The sequence below is a fragment of the Ochlerotatus camptorhynchus genome, unplaced genomic scaffold, assembly GCF_037179485.1.
Source record: "Ochlerotatus camptorhynchus isolate MF236.1 unplaced genomic scaffold, CSIRO-AGI_Acam_v1.1 ptg000543l, whole genome shotgun sequence".
NCBI classification, from domain to species: Eukaryota; Metazoa; Arthropoda; class Insecta; order Diptera; family Culicidae; genus Ochlerotatus; species Ochlerotatus camptorhynchus.
In genome coordinates, this window is record NW_027041026.1 from 180,838 (window position 1) to 190,477 (window position 9,640).

Here is a 9,640-nt window from a genome sequence, read left to right on the forward strand (position 1 = left end):
ACAGAATAGTTAGGATGCGGAGGGTCCGCTTAGGGAGGCAACTAGCCTTTAAAGCAACTGGCAACTAGCCTTTTCATGTATTGTCTGTTTATTTTGATGATTGCTTTAAAACATAAATTTGGTATATATGTGAAAGGATGAATCAGTGGGAGATGGATTTTCGGTTTCTTTACATTTAGCATCACACGCTATGTCTGAAGGCACTTATTATGCAAGTTGCATGTACCTCCGATTTTTTTTCACAAGAAGTTAATATTGATGATAACAATCAAATATGTGAAGGATTTAAAATATTTCATCTTGGGTTTTTTGAGAAAAAGTGTTTTGAAGTTGACATCAGGCATGGAAAATCATGTACATTAATTTCGTGCATTCATTTAAATTTGTTTACCAATAACTCTTTTCATAAAACAAATTTTGTTAAATAATGTATGCAGTTTTTGTAGGTCTTAATATTGGCTACAACTTTTGTGAACATCTCAATTCTGTTTCTCTTACGCATGACGAACTAGAGAGATCAGTGTTTTTCGGAGAATGTAAATTATTCACTGAAAAACAATATTGGTCTCTGCTCTCTCTACACAGATAAAAATTCTGAATTTTAATTGTGATGTAAACATTCAATCACGTAGACTTGTATTTCATTTCACGCAACCGAGCAACTTGCAAACAATGTTGTTTACAAATATGGGCTTTTGTATACAATATTTGCTACATTGCATGAAATGTGTCAGAGCTATACATGATATATAATGTAAACGTATATGATATGTGACGCTCCATTTATGTGCATCATATTGAACAGAAATTTACACTACTTTTTCGAACTGTGTAGTTCATCATGCATAAGAGATACAGACTTAAGATGTTCACAAAAGTTGTAGCCAATATTAAGACCTACAACTTAACATTTATAATTTTAAACGTCAATATCATGACGTATAAAAACGTGACACAATTTTTTTACGATATTCTGTTGATAGACAAAGTTAAAAGCAAATAAATGTACATGAATAGACGGAATTAATGTAAAAGATTGTCCATACCTTCGGCTTTCAATGAAGGTGTATAACAAATATTAACGATACAAAACTATTCTCTGACAATACAAATCAATAATATAATAATATGATTTGTTTCAAAAGTGGATTAAAGTAGTCAAAAGTATAAGTATTGGCGGTACCATAAGGTTTCACGACTTTCCCATAGTTTTATTTTGCATTTATAAGTAAAATATTAAAACAGTTATTTTTTTGATCAAATTGTATTATTTTTAATAATTTCCATCATTTCTTATCAGAACCTATATCTATATACAATGAAAATGTTAAGCAAATGTGATGCAACAAAAAAATGAAGATTACTTTAAATGAGCGCTGTTATACGAAACCACAGCTTTCAACAGGTTCTCTTCGTATTTAACATGATTCTCCGCCACTTTAAAGTTACTCCATGTTTGGATGAAATCATGATGCACTGCTTCTGTTGTTTGTTCCGTGAACCTGGCTAATCCTTTTCCTGTTTTCTTACAAAAATCGCTAATGTGATATTTGACAATATGGAATTTAGGGGTTACTGGAAGGTTTGCGGTAAGCCAACTTTCACAAAAAAGATCAATGGACCTTTCGAAATCATCGTTGAGCTCCTCGCCAAAACAATGGCTTATCATTGCATGCATGTTGTCCAAAACCTTTACCTGACGATCTAGATTGCCTCCTATCAAAACTGTTCGTTTATCCAGCAAATATCTACAATGACGCCCAGCGAATCCAAATTGCGCATGCCGAGTTGCATTTGCGGCAGCCGCCCAGTTTGAAGCGTAATTGGGCTCATTTTCGGCCACGTTGTTGTAAACTGTGTTCATGAGGCCCAAAAAGAGGTGTAGAGCAGGTGGTGGACAAATATCCAGAATCTTGGTATCCTCATCACCGTTCAAGACAGGTTGATTTACACAGTTGAAAAATTTTTTGGCATCTTTGTTGATTCCTCCAGATTTTTTCCAACTGTTCGCAAAAGTCCTGATGGAACCAAGTGTCCGTGCAAGGCCATTGCATGTCCCTAAATCACTCTTGCGTGCCGTGCAAAATGCACAAGGAAACGTTGCACTATTGGACATTACTCCAGCCAAAATATTGATAACCTTGAGATCACCTGAAACAAAAAAAAGTTGAATAATGATAATGGGACAAAATAAATCTTAATCTCACCAGTCACAATTGCTTTTATTTTATGTAATCCAAGCCTCAACCACAACAGGGAAATGTTTTTGTAGTTCTCTTGAATTCCTGGAGCCAAGGCAAGAATGAAACACTTGCGAACACCTGAGTCTTTTAGTCCGGTAGAGCTCATTCCTTCTTCGATGGTCATGATGATTTTAAGTGATCCTTGACCGCCATCGATCCCGATCTTGCAAATGATCTCTCCCGCATTACGTCGAGCTTTGACGTACTCAATCAACCCCTCAACGCTTGTACACATCACAACAGATCGATTCTCTATTGCGAAGGATTTTCCTTTGCATGAAGTCATGTCGCACTTCATCACGGAAAAGAAATCCTCGAGCTCAGACAACATGTTGCTTATTGCTGATTTGAGACCAGGCTGGATAATTTGACGACCGTTCTGTCTCATGTGCTTAGCCAATTTAAGCGTCTGTAATAACATATTATTTATTTAGACGAACCAGATAACATACTATTATATACTGACCTTATTAATACTCAGATTTAAGTCCGTTTTAATATTGAGTAAATCTTCGTGAGAGAACTGTGATTTTTTTCCCGGTTGCTTTAAATTGAAATGCGTTGGTTTTCCTGAGACGTTCGAAAAACTAACTTCCGTTAGTTTTTTGTCAGCTACCTGTCTAATGGTTTTGGCAATAAAATGGTCCTTACTTTCGTTTGCTAATTCGGAGAGATTTTGCAGTTTCCGGGTTTCACTACATGTGTGTCGTTTCCCCGGGGAAACTTGCGTCAAACATGCTTTGCAGATTTTAATATAACTTTTTTTCTTTTTCAGCGATACCTTTTTCTTGCACATATGTACACATTATAATTGCGCAACTCGACAGAGGTCACACTCAATATGGTTTGAACTTCTTGTACGTATCTTTACTTTTAGATACACGTGAACCTCAATTTTCTTGAACGGCTCACCTTTCTTACACCGGTAAACGGCAATGTAGCATGCGTGGCACAAAACTTTCGGATACCTTTCGTCTTCTACATTGAAGTCCGGTAAAAATCTTCCAACGATCGTCCCTAATAAAGTGGCGTGAATTTTTTTTGGATGGAATCGCTTTTCCGAAGCACAAAAGGCACACTTTCTCTCTATTTTCCTCGTGAGATTTCTTCATTTTTGCGGATTTGCTTAACGATACGAAAATATCACAGACGATAGACCACAATATTTACACGTGACAAAAAATCAATGCTTACTTAGATTACATGGCTGCCTTTGACTGTCATGCCCATTGTTATCTCTTTTACACTTATGAGGGATGAAAAATGCGAATAATTGTTGATCTAGGAGACAACTTTAATAGATCTTACGCAAAGTGGTCAGAATCAAGATGGTTGTTACTTGTGAACAGCAACAACAAATAGAACTCTTAAACGGAAAATTAACTACTTGAATCCACTTGTGAAGAAATTTAAAATTGATTTGTATAGTCAGAGAATAGTTTTGTATCGTTAATATTTGTTATACACCTCCATCAAAGGCAGAAGGTATGGAAAATCATTTAAATTGATTTTGTGCAATTATTTACATTTATTTGCTTTTAACTTTGAGTAACAACAGAATTTCGTAAAAAAGATGTGTCATGTTTTTATACGTCATAATATTGGCTAAAACTTTTGTCAATATCCCAAGTCTGTATCTCTAGTGCATGATGAACTAGAGCGAGCAGAACCCAATATTGTTTTTCAGTCAATAATTTACATTCTTTGAAAAACACTGTTCGTCATGCATAAGAGATACAGATTTGAGATGTTCACAAAAGTTGTAGCCAATATTAAGACCTACAAATATCGCATACATTATTTAACAAAATTTGGTTAATGAAAAAAGTTATTGGCAAATAAATGTAAATGAATGCACGAAATTAATGTAAATGATTTTCCATGTCTGATGTCAACTTCAAAACACTTTTTCTCAAAAATCCCAAGATGAAATATTTTAAGTCTTTCACAGATTTGATTGTTATCATCAATATTAACTTCCTATGAAAAAAAATCGGAGGTACATGCAACTTGCATAATAAGTGCCTTCAGACATAGCGTGCATCACTATGTGTTATTTCCTCAAAACCCCCCAATAGCCGGCCTCTTCAATCCCTTCCTTTTCCCATGGCGTTCAAGTGGTTCGCATAGACTATTCAGCCATTACCCGTCCTTTATCCTCGGCTTTGGATTGACTTGCGCACCCATTGCCCCACCAAACGCTGCAAAATGAAAATGATTTCAGTGTTAACAAGTCTATTATGCGTTTGGTACGATACTCTAGTTAAAAAGCTACCGAACGAAGTCAATCAGAACGCGTGATATGAATGTTTGCACCCATTTTTCCCAAAAACAAAACAAGCGCTCCGACCGAATCAATTTTTATCTTCATCCGATAGGCCAAAGTGAATTCATTAGCGTTTCAATTGCGTTTCAATGTGTTAGGCCGAGTTTAGAATCCGTAGGCCGAGTTTGGCGTCAAGAAGCAGTGTTAGACTTTTGACAATATCTCAACGGTTGGTATCTGTTTATCAAATCTTACGGTACGTACGGAAAGGTAAATAAATTTGGAAGCCATCAGTAATAATAACATTCCGTTTGCTGCTAAACTGCTCTAGATTAAGAAAGACTAAGTGCGGGTTGTGCTTAATAGGCCGGAAATGGGGTAGTTAACCCTATATTCTACAAAGACGTAGTCCTACGTCAAAAACTCGGGCAAGGCATTCTCTGGTTGATCGTCAACAGTTCGGGTTTTTACTCGCTCTATCGAGTTATGCGTTGCGTTAGTGCACTTTTTCGCGGTGTTTGGGGAAACCACCGCGTGTTGTCGTGGCTGCTATTCCGGGAAATGATCCCGATCGGACACCGTCAGTGCTCAATTGGCTTCGAAGAAGCTGTTCGCGAACAATCGCTACGCCATCCTGGAAAACGGCGATGAACCGAAATGGAAAAGAAGGGGAATGTTCCACCGTTTTTCGTAAAAGGATTCCCCGAAGGTATGCGGGAGAAAATTGACTTTTACATCGCTAAAGGTCTCAAATATACCATGTGCCTGTGCACTGAAGGCAGCAATCTGATGGTTCCAGCGATCAACCACAACAAGGCCGTCGAGACGTTGCTGAAGCAGAAAAACGTACAGTATTTCTGCCACGATATTGAGGTGACCAAGCCGCTCAAGGTGGTTTTGCGTGGCCTTCCCGACATGGAAACAGTCATACTTTCGGATGAATTGAAGCAACATGCACTTAAGCCGATCTAACCCTTCAAGATTAATCGTCATGACGCTTCACGTAAGTACCACGACCAGCAGTATCTTTCCACCTGGAAAGGAATTCAACATGCTCCTTCAGAGCATTCAAACCCTTTTCCACATAGTGGTGATTTGGAAACGGTTAAAGTCAATCCACCGTAATTCACCCAATGCGCGTTCTGCATGCTGTTCGGGAATGGTACGAGAAACTGCCACATGGCCTACCGCTGCAACAATTGGGGCAAGCCGCACGCACCTGATGCCTGCGACATAATGGAGGACGCAGATCCCAAATGTGCCAATTATGGGGCACCACATCGGGTAACCAGCAAGACATTCCCGAAGCGAGCGGAATTCATTGCTATCCGCAATAAAACCTCCTTAACCTGGCCGCAGAAGGGTGCCAGAAAATAACGGGCAGAACTTTTCTGCCATCCTTCAATGGTGTAAAATTCCGGTGCTTCCGCCATTTCCACTCAACAACCGGTCCCAGTATTGTGGCAGCATGACCATGTTCCCCCTTCACAAACAGAACACAGACACTCTGCTTACAACAGCGGAACTTGTTATACACAGTTCGAAAAAGTAGTGTAAATTTCTGTTCAATATGATGCACATAAATGGAGCGTCATATATCATATACGTACAACGGCGCCGGTGGTGTAGTGGTAAGCGTGATTACCTCTCACCCCAGCAGGCCTGGGTTCAATCCCAGTCGGCGCCGCCGGGATGTTCTGAGGCATAACATCTCTGATCACACCTTCCTTCGGATGGGAAGTAAAGCCGTTGGTCCCCGGTTCATGAGTTGATGGGTCGATAGGTAGGGTCCAAGTGTAGGAGCTGCCTTCCTGGCACGTCGGTAGCATTGGTGCTCAGCACGGAAAACAAGATCGACGGAAAAAACAAACCAAAGGAAAAAAAAATATATATCATATACGTTTACATTATATATCATGTAAAGTTCTGACACATTTCATGCAATGTAGCAAATATTGTATACAAAAGCTCATCTTTGTAAACAATATTGTTTGCAAGTTGCTCGATGGCGTGAAATGGAATACAAGTCTACGTGAATGAATCTTTACATCAGAATTAAAATTCAAATTTTTTATCTGTATACTCGTGACATAAGTCATAATTATCCAGCGTACCTGCACGACTCAAAGATGACAGCTTTATGCTGCCGTGTCCCTCTTCAATAAGCATGGACTGTGAAGCCATCTAAATTGCAAATTGGAACGCTTGTTCGCTCAAGAGGAAGACCATCGAGTTCGTTGAATTCTTCAACGAACGAAGCATCGATATCGCCATCAACGCACTTGAAGCCCGAGATTAACGTCTTCCTTCCCGATTTCCGGCTTGTGAGGCTGGATCGAATCAGCTCCGGGAAAGGAGGAGTGGCCATCGCTCTAAGGAGTAACATCTACTGTCGGCAGCAGTCGAGCTCCAGCTGAAGATGAACGAAGCCTTAGGGGTCACCATCGTTGTGGCTTACTACCCCAAACAAGCTAACATCAGAGACGGGTCGGCAGCAGACCTGTGAGGAGATATTGTCAAACTAACATGACGGAGGGAATACTTCATCGTCGCTAGTGACCTGAAGGCCAAACATCAAGCTTAGGGTAACAGTCGGCGCAATCAAACCAAGTCCGGACACTCCCACCTGGTTGAGTAGGTCCGGTGCCCAGAAGCGTAAATTGATATGCAATAAGAGCTTGTACCAACCGTCACAACAGCCATAAGTAGCTGACTAAGTTCGCCAGATTTGCTTGTATAGAGGTTGAGTAAAGGTTTCTTCATATCGTATAACATTTGAATACAGCATGAGGCTGTATAAATGAAATGAGTAAGGCTTTTACATTGCGAAAATTGTTGGTTGGGTTGGCCAACAACATTGTGCAACCTGTGGTTCCCCATGAACTCAGTTCGGATCACTATACAGTGGTGGCCGAAATGGGTTCTTCCGTGAATCGATTCGAAGCTTGCCGATGCAACTTTCACCACTGCGACTGGGCGCAGTTCCAACACTGCGTTGACACCAGTATCAATTATGACGTCCAGTCGTAAACGACCGATGACATCGACTGGTGTCTGCGCTCCATCGATGAAGCGATTTCCCGAACCAGGGATCTAGACAAGTGAGTACACAGCTAAAAAAAAGTAGTGTAAATTTCCGTTACTATGATGCACACATTTAGATTATAGATCGTGTAAATTTATGAGACATGTCATGCAGTATTCCATATATTGTATGCAACTGTCCACTTTTGTTTGCAACATTTCTTGCAAGCTGCTAATTTACGTGAAAAGGAAGTTTACATGTATGAATGTTTGCATGTAAAATTCAAAATTTTTTGGTGTGTAATACTCTGAACCTTGACAAACCCACTAAAGACCAATTGCAACCGTTTAAACAAAATCATCCAAGGTGGATCTCAGAAATAAGGTTTTTGCTAACAAGATTCGCTCTCTCATAGATTGTGCTAGGCTGTTCTGGAAAATGGCAAATATTTAAAAAAATAAGCCGAGGCCCATCCATCCCATTCCCCTCTTAATCAGAATTCGGATCCATCCTTACTCTTTATTCCATAATGAATGAATAATGAAGAGATCAATGCTCTAGAGTCCCTGCCACCCCCGTAGTTGTCCCTGACGAAAGTAGAATATCGGTTGATGAGGTTATAGCAGCCATTAACTCCACCAAAAACATGTCTATGTTGAATAACTTGAATGTTGACTTCTTCGAGCTTCGTGCAGCGGTCTTCAATAAGTGTTTGGTGCTTGGCTATTTCCCTGCATGCTGGTCATTCCAATCCACAAGCCTGGCGAAGACCCTACCAGTGCCAAAAGCTATCGCCCCATCAGCCTCTTGTCCTTCATCTCGAAGCTATTCGAAAAGCTGATACTCAGCCGTTTACCGTTGTTCTCTAACGAAAATAACATCTTCATCAACGAGCAATTCGGGGTTAGGAAAGGTCACTCTACCATCGACCAACTTGCACGGGCTATCATGAAGCGGAACAAGTCCGTTTCCAAGACTTCTGCTATGATGTTGAGATGGCGTTCGACAATGTCTGGCATGATGGCCTTGTGTACAAGCTGCATCGATACAACTTCCCGCAATTCCTTGTTAAGATCATCAAAAACTACTTGTAGGGTAGATCCTTCCAGATCTTTTTAAACAATTCACCTTCTGATACGTTCAACGTTGATGTTGGGGTTCCCTAGGGTAGCCTCCTTGGACCTATCCTCTTCAACATCTTAACGTCAGATGTACCTCTCTTTACGGGTGGTGGTATTTTGTCAATGTTTGAGGATGACACATCAATAAGGGTCGAGTGATCCGTGCTACACACTAAGATTTTGTTTCCGTGTTCGGTAAATTTTACCGAAATCAGATCAGCTGAACGTTCGGTAAAACTTTGACCTTCATTTTAAAGGCTATTGAATTTGAAAATAATATGAAAACATGTTCAACCTTGTTTAAATGATCAAATCTTGTCATTTTAGCGGAGATTTAGTTTCAAAGTAGCTGAAAAGCAATTGAATTGAATTGCATACATTTTACCGAAAAGTTCAGCTGTTCAGATTTCGGTAAAAATTACCGAAGTCGGCCATAATTTCTAAGTGTGTATGATGAGAAAACTCCAATAGAGCCTGGATGTTCTGTACGACTATTTCAAAAGCTGGAGGATTTGTATCAATGCAGTTAAAACACAGATCATACTATTTCCACACTCCAATTCACCTCAGCTTGTCTCGCCTGGTAACTGTAAAGTCCACCTTGATAACACTTCCGGTGGTTTAGTGGTAGCGTCATTTCTTCTCAATCCCAGTCGGCGCCGCCAGGATTTTCTGAGGCATAAAATCTATGATCACGCCTTTCTTCGGAAGGGAAGTAAAGCCGGCTCATGAGCTGATGGGTTGATAGGTAGGGTCCAGATGTGGGAGCAATCCGGTAGCATTGGTACTCAGTTCTAAAAACAATATCGACGGATAACAAATCGAAGAAAAAAATGGACGAGTGAAATCGTTTACCTTGGTCTCACCCTTGATAGTTTTTTACTGTTCCGTTCCCATGGGGACAAAAAATCCACCACGTGCAACATCTTGATTAGGTCGCTCTATCCACATATCAACAGATAGTCCACCCTTTCCCTTAAGGGGA